The sequence below is a fragment of the Ovis aries genome, chromosome 5 (genome assembly GCF_016772045.2).
Source record: "Ovis aries strain OAR_USU_Benz2616 breed Rambouillet chromosome 5, ARS-UI_Ramb_v3.0, whole genome shotgun sequence".
In the NCBI taxonomy this organism is placed as follows: domain Eukaryota; kingdom Metazoa; phylum Chordata; class Mammalia; order Artiodactyla; family Bovidae; genus Ovis; species Ovis aries.
The window spans coordinates 20,930,842-20,944,416 of NC_056058.1; the positions used below are offsets into that span (position 1 = coordinate 20,930,842).

Genomic DNA, 13,575 nt, shown 5'->3' on the forward strand with positions numbered 1-13,575 from the left:
CTTTCTTCATTTTAAGTCTGAATTTGGCAATAAGGGGTTCATGATCCGAGCCACAGTCAGCTCCTGGTCTTGTTTTTGCTGACTGTATAGAGCTTCTCCATCTTTGGCTGCAAAGGATATAATCAGTCTGATTTTGGTGTTGACCATCTGGTGATGCCCATGTGTAGAGTCTTCTCTTGCGATAAGGCTTATGATATATGTGGATATTAGCTGCTAAGTGGTCCAACGCTAGGGCTACCAATTCTATTCACATAAGCATGGCATTGCACCTCAGATGGCAGTTATTTCTGGGTGCTTATACCTGGACCATTAACCAAAAAACTAGAGATTTAATATCAATTGCCATTTCCCAAAACTAAAAAAAATTAATCAGACTTTCAATAATATTTTCTAGCCGTAAATAAGGATAGATATTTTGGCTCTCATTGCCAAAACTGAAGAGCTGCTGCTGCTGCTAAGTCGCTTCAGTCGTGTCCGACTCTGTGCGACCCCACAGACAGCAGCCCACCGGGCTCCCCCGTCCCTGGGATTCTCCAGGCAAGAACATTGGGGTGGGTTGCCATTTCCTTCTCCAATGCGAAAGTGAAAAGTGAAAGTAAAGTCGCTCAGTTGTGTCCGACCCTCAGTGATGCCATGGACTGCAGCCTTCCAGGCTCCTCCGTCCATGGGATCTTCCAGGCAACCTAAGCTCCTTCTTGATTGATATTTGCAAGCTATAGGAGAAACTTGGAGCCATTCAGAGGCACTGTTTAAATGAATATACTATTCAACCTTCACAGCTTAATCATTTTCTATAAGGTACACATTTCTTCATTCTTTCACATTTGGTGAGCAAATTATTCCTCGTGTGTGTGTGTGTGTGTGTGTGTGTGTGATTCCTAAAACCACCTGACAGTTTCAAGTAGGCTAGTACCCTATAGCAAGATGCTATCACTCAGAATGAAAATTATAGGATGAGAAATCAGTCACATGAACAAAAAAATCAGAAAATGACAACTTAATATTAAACATGTATTTTCTTGATTTTTTTCACTCGGTAAAATTAATATAACATTTCCCTATTACTAACGAAAACATGCTATCATGATGCCTCACTAATTAGATAATCACAAAAATTAACTTATTCAACATATATTTGTTGAGCTCCTATTATATGCTAGGCTCACATATTTAAAAAACAATATGTAAATATAAGTCAGCAAATTATAAAGTATAATAAACATATTTTTAATGCATACTAATAATTTACCAAAGATACGTTTAAAGACTATCAGAGATTAAAATGGAAACACAGGGTAAGTAGATAGAAATAACTGAACTTTTAATTTTGAGCAATTATGACATGGCAACAATCAACACTTTGAAATATGGCCCTTACAGAAGTTAAAACAGAATTTTAAAAACTTCTTAATAAAATGGAAGTAAATTGATCTCTTTAACATTTGATTTATAAAGAAAACCAAAAGGCTGGCTTCATGCTCAGCGGTGAACACTGCAGACGTTCCAATTAATGTAATGTTTTGTGAAACATCAGAGGCATTAAATTGATGAACAAGACAAGATGCTCATTGTAATCACAATGTTCTATGAGCTCCAGCCAATGCAGCTGGTAAGCAAACCACGTAAGATATAAAATCTGGAAAGGATAAAGCAAATTATGTTTCATTACAAATAAGGACTGCACTCCCAGAAAAGCTAAGTGTATCAGAAATTCTAAATGAATTTAATTAACAGATGAAATTTATCGAAAAGTAATAATCTTCCTAATGTTAGCAATACACAGATAAATTTAAGCTATAATAGCACACTAAAGAGACAGTAGAGCTGTGGTTAAGGACACAGACCTCAGAGTCAAGCAGATATGAGTTGAAATCTCAACTCTACTACTTCCTAGCTGAAGTCACCTAACGCCTTTAATTTTCTCAAGTGTAAAAATGAATATAATTTATCAAACAGTTAAGACAATGCTGAAAAGTACACCAAGCCTGTCATTTAATGAAAGACGTTATTATTTGTATTATCAATAATAGAAAGTTACGTGCCCCTTCCATAAATAAAAGAGGTATTACATTAAACATACACGAACATTTCTAAAATCTAAAAAAGTACAAAATTTCAAACTACAGCTGGCCCCAAGATTTGGAATAAATGATTGTCCTGTACGCTTCTCATGTCTTCTTACAAAAAAACCCAATAACAACATATTACTTTTTTAAAAAGTCAACCTAAAACCCTGGTTCTGCACAACTGTTTTACAGTTCCAAAGGAGTCAAGGGTTCAGCAAGAGTCTCCCTCAAAGAGCTAAATCAGTATGGATGATGGCTACTCCCTCTCCTCTAGGACTAAACCACAGTTAGGAACCTATTCACTAGGAGGGCTGTTCCGATACTGTCAGCCTCTTTCCGTCACATTAAGCTCCACCAGTAATGGTACAGATTACATATTTGTTTACCACCTTAACTCTTGTACTTAATACCTGAAAAAAATCAAAGAAAGGACTGCATTATCTGCCACCTTGCACACCTGTATTAGAGACTTGCCTAATTCACAATTCAAGTCTTAGCAAGTCCTTTGAGTTATCATTATATGGTACAGAATAGGTTATAATAAAGATGTATATGCTATGATGTGTATGTTCCAATATTTTGGCCACCTGATGTGAAGAACTGACTCACTGGAAAAGACCCTGATGCTGGGAAAGATCGAAGGCAGGAGAAGAAGGGGACAACAGAGGATGAGATGGTTGGATGGCATCACCGACTCCATGGATATGAGTATGAGCAAGCTCCAGGAGTTGATGATGGTCAGAGAAGCCTGGCGTGTTGCAGTCAACAGGGTCACAAAGAGTCCAAACTGAACTGCACTGAACTGATGTTATAATGCTTTGGGACTTATTGGCGCATGTAACTGAATAAAGTCTACGTATACCATCTGGAAAGGGAAATGGCAACCCACTCCAGTACTCCTGCCTGGAAAATTCCATGGACTGAGGAGCCTGGTAGGCTACAGTCCATGGAGTCACAAAGAGTCAGACACGACTGAGCAACTTCACTTATACTATCTTTAGGGAAGACTTGCTTCAGCATCTCAACAAAGGTGATCAGGATGTGTTTCTGCTCTATCTCTTCCTTCCCAGTTGGCTTCTTACTCAACTGACTTTCCTTTTATGGTTGGAAGATAGCTGCCGGGCTGAAATTCAGCAGGAAAAAAGGGACCTTGATCCCAGTATTTCTAGCAAATATCCGAAGATCATTCTGATTGATTTCGATCATGTCTGCCACGACTGCCAGAAGTTAAGACATGTTTTATTCCTACATGAAATAAAGTACTGTGGTGATCTGAACTTATTCTACTAAATAATGACAGTACTGAATTAAAAATAATGGTTCAAGCACATTATTCAACTTTCCCTATCTTCTTAAAAAGTTATTACCCCCCATTTAATCACAGAACAACAATAAAAAAGTAAATTCTTCCCTGAATATAAATCATTTTGAAGGATTCAGAATATATTGGCAGACTACAACAAAGGTTTATGATATTCCTTAACAAAGCTGAAATCAAAACTAGATTTTCAGGGAGAAAACAAGGTTCTTATTTCACTTTTTCAAGATTATAATAGCAGAATCTAAAGAAAACAACTACATGGATATCTTGAGTTAGAGGAGGAGGAAAGGAGGTTTTAATGAGTTTTAAAATAGAATCATCTTGGGGCTTCCCTGGGCCCAGTGGTTAAAACTCCACTTCCACTGCAGGAGACACGTTTGTTCCCTAGTTGGGGAACTGAGATCCTGCCTGCCACCAGAAGCAGCCAAAAAATTAAAAAATAAAATAAATAAATTTAAAATAGAATCAGTTAAATACTCCATCCTGTGACTCAAGGCTCCTCAAAGACACTAGATCATCATCAACCCTCCTTCCTCAATCCCTGTGCACAAAAACAGAACAGAGATGCACACATCACGAAGCCTTTTTGTCAATGTGCACTGCAAAGCCAAATGCAAATTATTCCTCATTTATGATGTTCTTACTATGTCTCAATCCTATAACTAGCACAGAAAACAGAAGGTAAACGATTCCATCTCTACTGACAGAGAAGATCGCAAAACCCTGGTGGCTCAGATGGTGAAGCTTCTGTCTACAATGCGGGAGACCTGGGTTCAATCCCTGGGTCGGGAAGATTCCCTGGAGAAGGAAATGGCAACCCACTGCAGTACTCTTGCCTAGAAAATCCCATGGATGTAGGAGCCTGGTGCAGGCTACTGTCCATGGGGTCGCAAAGGGTCGGACATGACGGAGCGACCTCACCTCTTCACCTCATGGGATTAAAAGCCAATTTCCAAACATATAAGAGAGGAGCTGATTTTCATGGCAAAGTTGAATAAAAACAAACAGCAAATTGAGTAGAACTAACCACTTGGAAATGTGTTACACACAAGTCATCTTAAATCATAAGCCAAACTTCACTAGAGAAAAGCAGTGTGGTTAAAGAAACGTGCATAAAAAGAACATAATGATTTAAATCTATGAACTGACTTTCCAAATTCTCTACTGTTCAAATAATTTAGTTCAGTTAAATGTACAATGATGACTTTTTTAAGAAGACATAAATGTGTCACACACATCAGGGACATAAACACAGTCCTTGACATCACAGAGTGTGTAATGTGTTACAAAGGCAATACACACAAACATTACTAGACAGTTCAGAACATAATGACGTATAAATGCCAGTGCGTAAGAACAAAGAGGAGAATCAGTGAACTGGGATGATTTCCACAGCAAGTAACAGAAAATCTAAAAGCACAACTGCTTAAACAATAAGACAGTTTCCTTTACCACATAATAAAGGAGTCTACTGTGAAGAGTACTGAATGTGAAGGAATAGTGAACGTGGCCCAGTGCTGCTGCTAAGTCGCTTCAGTCGTGTCTGACTCTGTGCGACCCCATAGACGGCAGCCCACCAGGCTCCCCTGTCCCTGGGATTCTCCAGGCAAGAACACTGGAGTGGGTTGCCATTTCCTTCTCCAATGCAGGAAAGTGAAAAGTGAAAGCGAAGTCGCTCAGTTGTGTCCGACTTCGCGACCCCATGGACTGCAGCCTCCCAGGCTCCTCCGTCCATGGGATTTTCCAGGCGAGAGTACTGGAGTGGGGTGCCACTGCCTTCTCCGGTGGCCCGGTTCTGCTTCTCTGTAATTCTCCTAACTCTGCCCTCCTTTAGGTAAGGGGATAACCCTTCAGGCTGGCAGCACAAGAGCTGCAACAGTTCCAGATGCCACATTCAAACAAAACAAACTCTGGAGGAGGGACCACTTCTTTTCCTCTTTCTCAAAAGCAAGAAAACCTTTCCCAATAGCTTCTCTCTGACTTTCCTTTTATTTCCAAAACTGGATCTCATGCCCAGTCCTTTGGAACAATCACTTCCAAAGGCAATGAGACCTACGTAAGGAAGATTAGACTGGATGCTGTAACTATGAGGACCATCTCTTTAAAGATGGCTGAATATATCAAGGAAGACAAGCCTTGGAAGATGGTATGATTTGGACTGGTGACAAAAAAAAAAATGACAGAAAATACATAGGCAAAGGAAGGGATGTGTCTAACTGAAGAAGAAAGTCGAACTGCAAACATACATTAAACATACTGTTAGCAGTAAAGAATTCTCTGAAACCATGCTGGAGTCATTCTCTGTAACACAAAAACTAGCTTACTATTCGACAGTCAGTAAACGCTAAGCATGCACGAGGAGCAGCCCTCTCTTTATGGGAAGGATTTAGATTAATCACCAGTGGGGACAGTCAGACTCACCACTCACTCCTTTCAAAAGAGCTCTCTCTGGGTTGAGAACATTCCGTATTATGCATACAGATGACTGCAGACTCACTGTCAGTGGGAGTTGTTCCTTGATGGTTTCTGTTCATTTGGGTTCGAGGTTTTACTCAAAAATCCACACACTCACAGCTGGTCCTATCTGCAAATGAAAGCATGCAATTAGGAGGCAAAAAGCTGCCGGGAGCAATTCCTTCCTCCCCCACCCACCTATGATTAACTGATCCACGTGAAAACTGAATTTAAACACCAGATTCACTAAGTCCAATGTTCAAACTAAGCAACTTATACTTCAAAGGGTGTAATGTGCTTATTACAGTTACCACCCTTTCCCATCATGTAAATTTACTGTAGTGTCCACAATATACCAGGTGGAACTCTCGTGTGCCGGGTGGAATCCAATACACATTTGTGTTTGGTGGCAGCACACAGGGTTGGCTTACATAGGGGGCTAAAGGAGAGCTGCCGACACTTAGAAGACTTCACATAAAAATCAAATTATCTGATCTCTCTTGGAAGGAAAAAGAAAAAAACCCAGAAGATCTGGCAATATTGGGCCCACTTTCCCACCTGGTAATAATCTGTTGGAGCTGATCAGCAGCTAATCTTTCAGATGGGACATGGGTTTTGCAGTTCTCCATACATGTCATCCGGAGAAGGCAATGGCACCCCACTCCAGTACTCTTGCCTGGAAAATCCCATGGACAGAGGAGCCTGGTAGGCTGCAGTCCATGGGGTCGCTAAGAGTCGGACACGACTGAGCGACTTCACTTTCACGTTTCACTTTCATGCGTTGGAGAAGGAAATGGCAGCCCACTCCAGTGTTCTTGCCTGGAGAATCCCAGGGACGGGGGAGCCTGGTGGGCTGCCGTCTGTGGGGTCGCACAGAGTCGGACACGACTGAAGCGACTTAGCAGCAGCAGCATACATGTCATCACTCTCTTCTATCATAATCCAGCTCACGGTTATCTGTCTGGAGTCTGCTAGCATCTGAACTTGCAAACTCTGCTATATATTTATAATAGCTCATGGGAAATATTTATTACTATCAAAGCCAAATCTGTTTTTCTGCCTTGTGGATACAATACAGCATAAGAATAACCACGTTGGCTCGGGAGTCAGAGGTCGCTAGGTTTGAGATCTAATGCTGCAAAGTAACTATTTATGTGATCTCAGGTCTGTTTTTAACCTAAAGTATATACTTCTTCATTTATAGTCCTCCAAATAAACATATAAGCACTTAAAACAGTCAACAAACAACAGGTCTAAAATCCAACATGTCCAGGCTGCACTGGTAACCCCAAATCCACTGCTTTCTGACAGTCTTTCTCATTTCAGTAAACTGGCCTGGAATCCTTGCAGTTTCAGTTCCAGACGCAAACCTCAAAGTCTTTATCGTATACTCTCCCTCATCCTCCCAAAAATCATCAAAATGGTTGATTCTCTAGATATATAATTTGAACAGATTCTAAGAGTCTCATAAAAACCATAAAAACAAACAGCAATTCCTCCCTCAGAATCAGTTACCTTCTTGAAACTGCCTATAAATTCAACTATTTAAATAATGATAGCTTGAAATTTCAAGGTCCCATATTGTAAGGAATATTTAGTATTCCATAAAAAGAAAATACTGGGGATGTTACATATCAAAGTGACACATTACATTTTATAAGCTTATAGTGAAATGAAGTCGCTCAGTCGTGTCTGACTCTTTGTGACCCTATGAACTGTAGCCTACCAGGCTCCTCTGTCCATGGAATTTTCCAGGCAAGAGTTCTGGAGTGGGTTGCCATTTCCTTCTCTAGGGGATCTTCCCAACCCAGGGATCGAACCCAGGTCTCCCGCACTGCAGGCAGATGCTTTACCATCTGAGCCACCAGGGAAGCTAAGCTGACAATAAGATGGGTCATTATGCTTAATTTGAATAATTAAGAAAATAGAAAGATGACCAGAACTAATGGAATGAGTTTAGGAAGGTTACGGGATACAAAATCAATACTCAAAAATCAATTCTTTTCTATAGAACATTTGTTCACTTACTCTATATCCCAGCCATTACACTCCTAGGTACTTATCTAAGAAAAAGTGTACATCTACAAAGCAGCTTTATTTTTAAGAGCCAAAAACTAGAAACAACTCATCTTTCCACCAACAGATGAGTACATAAACAAAATATAAAGACATTCAATTCAGTACTACTTGCAGTAAAAAATATTATACATTCACTGACATGAATGGATCTCAAAATTATTACGCTGAGAAGCCAAGAGTACACAGTACAGAATCCATTTATATAAAATTCCAGAACCACAAGTGACAGAAAGCAGTTCAGCTGACTGCCTGGAAACAGGCAGGGTATGTGGCCAAGAGAAGAGGAAAGGCCTACAAACAGCTTTTGCTGGAGATATTTTTATTACATTGAGTGTGGTGATAGTTTCATGGGGCGGGGGGGGGGGGGGGGGGGGAGGTGTGTGGGTGTGTATAAATTAACCAAATGGCATACTTTCAATATATGTAATTAATTTTAAGATTAATTCATTGCAAGTCAGTAATCGGTAGCAGGACTGATTAATATGAAAAATAGAACCCTTTTAATGCATTAAGTTTGAAAACCATGGCCACATGTACACCTGAAGCTAACACAACATTGTTAACCAACTACACTCCAATACAAAACTTTAAAAACTTTTCAGAAAAACTAAAAAGAAAGAAAATTACGGTCACAATCTCTCTTTAGAAATAACTCTTTCAGAAGTTATATGTATATATATTTCATGCATGTAAATCAATGAAGTTAGAACACACCCTCACACTGAACATAAAAAAAAACTCAAAATGACTTAGAAACTTAAATATAAAACACCAAAAACTTCTAGAGAAGAGAGGCAACACATTCTCTGACATAAATCATACCAATATTCTCTTAGGTCAGTCTCCCACGGCAATAGAAATAAAAGCAAACTAAATAAGCAAGACCTAATCAAGTTTATAAGCTTTTGCATAGCGTAAACAAAAAGACAATCTACAAACTGGGAGAAAATATTTGCAAATGATGTGACCGTTGAGGGCTTAATTTCCAAAATATATAAACAGCTCATACAACTCAACAACAACAAAAAACAAACAACTCAATAAAAAAAGAACAGATCTAAACAGACATTTCTCCAAAGACATACAGATGGCCAACAGGCACATGAAAAGATGCTCAACATTGCTAATTATTAGAGAAATGCAAACCAAAATTACAATGAGATTTCACTTCGCACCAGTCAGAATGGCCATCGTCAAAAATTCTACCATTAAAAGATGTTGGCAAGGGTGTTGAGAAGAGGGAACCTTACTACACTTTTGGTAAAAATGTAAATTAGTGCAGTCACTATGAAAAACAGTACAGAGGTTCCTAGAAAAACTAAAAACAGAACTGCCATGTGATCCAGCAATCCCATTCCTGAGCATATATCCAGGCCCCTATATTCACAGCAGCACTACTCACAACAGCCAAGACGCTGCCGCAGTATAATGTCCACTGACAGGTGAGCAGATAGAGAAGACGTGGTAATGCATATGCAATGGAGTATTACTTGGCCATAAAAAGGAACTATGTCACATGCAGCAACACGGATGGACCCGGAGATTATCATACTAAGCAAAGTCAGTCACAGGAACACAAATACCACCTGATATCACTTATATGTGGAACCCAAAATACACGTGAACATACCGAAGAAACAAACAGACTCAGAGTCACAGAGGACAGACTAGTGGTTACCAAGGGGGAGGAGGGATGGGAGAGGGAAGGACTGGGAGCTCGGATCAGCAGACACCAACTGTCACACACAGAATGAATAAACAGGGTCCTACTGCACAGCACATGGAGCGACATTCAATGTCCTGTCGTAATTCCATTATGACAAGTCGTAATGGAAAAGAAGACGAAGAAGTACATATGTGTAGCTGAACCACTCTGACGTACAGCAGAAATTAACACAACACTGTAAATCAACTACACTTCAATAAGAAAATAGATCTTGGAGTCAAACTGCCAAAGTTTGAGTTCTGGCTTTGCCACTTATTAGATATGTTGAGTTTTGGCAAGTTATTCACCATGCCTCACTTTGCTAAACTGTAAAATAGGGTATAATTCATAAGGCAATTTTGCAGTCTCAATTAGGTTAATACATGTAAAGTGCTTGAAACATGGTCTGGCATAAAGTAAGCCCTCAGGAATGTGGACATCAGAGGGGAACAGGGTTTAACACATGATACAACATTACGAGAGTAATTTTCCCAGCAAGTCACAGGACATTTTTAAATACATATACGGATTTGCAGCAACTGCAGTATGATGTAGTGTTTGATAAGAATTTACCTGTATTTTGTTTATGGTTAGTATTAAGCCATTTCATTATTTTCCATTTTGACTGCCATAGAGAACTGCAGCAAAATATTTTACTTTCATGACAGTTTCATCAACTATAAATGAGGACAAGGCCACTTCAGAGAATTCTTGTAAGAATGAAATAACACGTATCAAGTGTTTACACGCTTGGCACATGGTACCTACAAACTGATACTATCTCATTATGCTATTATTGTATACAGGTCCATATATATAATACGTATATACTGTGTGAGCACATTACAACTAGAGCATTACTAACTGTCCATCCACTCCTTATTTGCTTAGATTGTCCCAGTTTGCACAGGTTTTCACAAAGTAATTATTAAAAGCCACTCCCCTTTCTATCACAGTATGTCCCAGTTTAAGATGATAAACTATCTCAGTACGTCCCAGTTTAGATGATACATTATATGATCACCCTAATATGTAACTAAAATACTTTCAACATTTTCCCTCTATCTAGATCTTCATCCTCTTAATGTGCCCTTATTCCCTTTTTAGGGACACTAGCTCTTTGCTATTCAAAGCACCATCCACTTTCCACACACAAATACGCACACACTCACGTACTCACCCAGGCTCTCATCTCCTTATCCAAGTGACTGGTGACCTCAGTGCTTCAAGTCCCGCTCCCTCTCTGGTCTCATACACCTCAGCAAGGTCACACTTCCCGAAACCAATCTTTCTGAAATCCCTATCTGTTCTTCTGATTTGAATTCCAGATCCAAACTTGGGGAGCTGGGATTTCCCTGGCCATCCAGTGGTTAGTACTCTGTGCTTCCACTGCAGCGGTGGCGGTTCAGTCTCTGGTCAGGGGAGTTAAGAACCCACATGCCAAGCTGCACGGCCAAAAAAAATTTTTTTAATTAAAAAATAAATAAATAAAACCTCAATGAAACTAAGCCACGCCCACGGGGCAACCCAAGACGGGCGGGTAATGGTGGAGAGGTCTGACAGAATGTGGTCCACTGGAGAAGGGAATGGCAAACCACTTCAGTATTCTTGCCTTGAGAACCCCATGAACAGTATGAAAAGGCAAAATAATAGGATACTGAAAGAGGAACTCCCCAGGTCAGTAGGTGCCCAACGCGCTACTGGATATCAGTGGAGAGGGAGCCGCGTGCTGCGATTCATGGGGTCACAAAGAGTCAGACACGACTGAGCGACTGAACTGAAGAACCTAAAAACACCACCGAAGTATTAAAACTTTAGCGCTCTTTAGGGATATCTGCATTTTAACTCCTAGAGAGATGATACCTTAATCCAAAGAAGAGAATGTTTAATAACATGAATTTCAGTTACTGTGACAGGTGAGTAGGGAAGATCATTTGAGGACCATTTTCTTTCCACAAATCAAAAAATTTAGGTGGGTTTCTACGAAATACATATGTCGTAAGCCTGGATTTCCTCCTTCTTTGCAGGTTCCCAAATAATCCAAAGACACCAAAGGCTGCAGCTCAAATACTAGACAACAGTTCTTGACGGCTGTGTCCAGGGCCCTCCTTTCATGCTACAAACACTCCCCTGGTCATTTCAGTCACTCGTGAGTTCAACTACTATTTAGATACTGATGCAAGTCCCATCTCCAGCACAGAGCTCTGCAGCCTCACATGCCCAGCTGCGTCCAGCACTTCAGCCCTGCCTCTAGCTTCACTGAGCTTCCTCCCCGCCAGCTCTATTGCATTCCCACTCAGCTCCCTCATCTACCCAGTTCCCCACACCAAAAACAAGGGTATTTATTATCCTTGCCTCCTGCCCTTCATTCTCTCCCTCCACAGCCAAGTCACCAAATTCTCTCAACAGTTTTTCTAACCTGTTTCTTCTCAACCCCAAAGCCACTAGTCAAGGTCTGGGTACCACCACTATGTCTGAAAAGTTCCATAATAATTGCGAACTGATCTCCTGGTTGCCTGTCTTGGTCCCTCCAATTCATTCCCATTTCAGCTAGAATGATCCTTCTAAAATCAATGGCTGATTGTGTTTTCTCCCTACTTTAATACACCCTTTAATGACTCCCCATTATCCTTAAGAACAATTCAGTTCTTTAATATGATTTCCAAGAGCCTTTATGATTTGGTCCCCATTTTGGTCTTCAACCTCATTTACTGCCTCTTCAGTATTCAACCATTCTCAATTTCTCTTTGCTTCTCAAAAACACTAGGCTCACTCTCTCTCTTGCTCGCTTCTGGAGCATCATATTTGCTGACCACCTCTGCAGGACATACTCTTCAGGACTTGACATGGCCATCACTTCCTTTAGGAAGCCTTCTCCAACCCTCCAAACCTATGATGGGCACTCTTCCCATGTATCCTGTGGGCACTTACACTGCAGAGTTTATCAGTTCTGGCTGTACCTACAAACCGGGAAAGGAGGTGTTACTTAGGCCCAGAATTTCTGATATAGAAGTTCGAGAATATGACATCCTGTTTTGGGTGCCCCATCTTCAGAGACATTAACAAACTAGAATGCATCCAAAGAAGAGAAAGCAGGATTGTGCAGAGTCTGAAAGCTGTGTCACGTAAGAGAGTTAGCCTAGCAAAAAGCACAGGGAAAGATACGACAGCCTTCAAATAATCGTGGGTCTTAGTATACAGCATGTGAAAAGAGAAAAAAAAGACTTACTGTGGGTTGACTGTCAAAGAAGATGAATCAAGAGCCATTAACGTACAAGTTTCAGAGAGGCCTCCAAAAGATACTGGGTTGTCTAGAGAAGTAGTGAATTCACAGTCACTAGAAATTTTATAGATCAGGGACACTAAAAATATTCCTACAGGTCAGACTAGACAGTATCTAAAGACCAAATGAATCCTCAAGATTTTAAGACACCTAAATTCATAAAATATTTAGAACATGACTAGGTAGCAACTGAATTAAACTACATTACTTAGCCCTCCCAAATAAGAGTAACTTTCTAAGATGTGAGATTTAACTGCCTGTTTCATTAAAAAAAAAAATCAGAGGAATTATTAATCATAAAAATAACTAAATACATTGTTTTTAAATGAACTCTTTAAAGGGAAAAAATGAGACATTTTCAATTACAATGAAAGAAAGGAGAGTCTCCTTTCTCTTTTGACTCTGTGAAAAAAAAAAGAGACACCGAAACGCCAATCTGTCAATCTGTTTATATACAACACATTTCTCCAAGGGTAAAACAGCATCTAAAAAGGCTTATTTGGGACATACTAACTTTTAAGAAGATTTTGGAGGCTAACAAGTATTTGGTTTCTGATTTATACATGGGAAAGAGGAAAAAGGCAAGGGAGAATTTTAAAAGGCTTCCTAATGTTTCACAGAAGTGTAATGGCTATGGACACAAGAAAAACTACTAAGAATGGGGGGG

General features: G+C 40.0%; 1 protein-coding gene across 10 annotated transcripts in view; it reads right to left on the reverse strand.

The window, feature by feature from the left end:
• Positions 1 to 13,575, reverse strand: part of CDC42SE2 (CDC42 small effector 2) — a 117,877-nt gene that overhangs the window by 80,885 nt on the left and 23,417 nt on the right. For 5 of the 10 annotated variants that reach the window (XM_015095934.3, XM_060415626.1, XM_015095935.3 and 2 more), the window contains one exon: positions 5,809 to 5,971. The exons of 1 other annotated variant lie outside the window; for it this stretch is intronic. The gene's annotated coding sequence lies outside the window, so the exon portion shown is untranslated. Of the gene's footprint in view, positions 1 to 5,808; positions 5,972 to 12,854; positions 12,932 to 13,575 lie in introns of those variants that run through there. 4 more of the 10 variants (XM_027969959.2, XM_060415629.1, XM_060415630.1 and 1 more) reach the window with 2 other exon arrangements.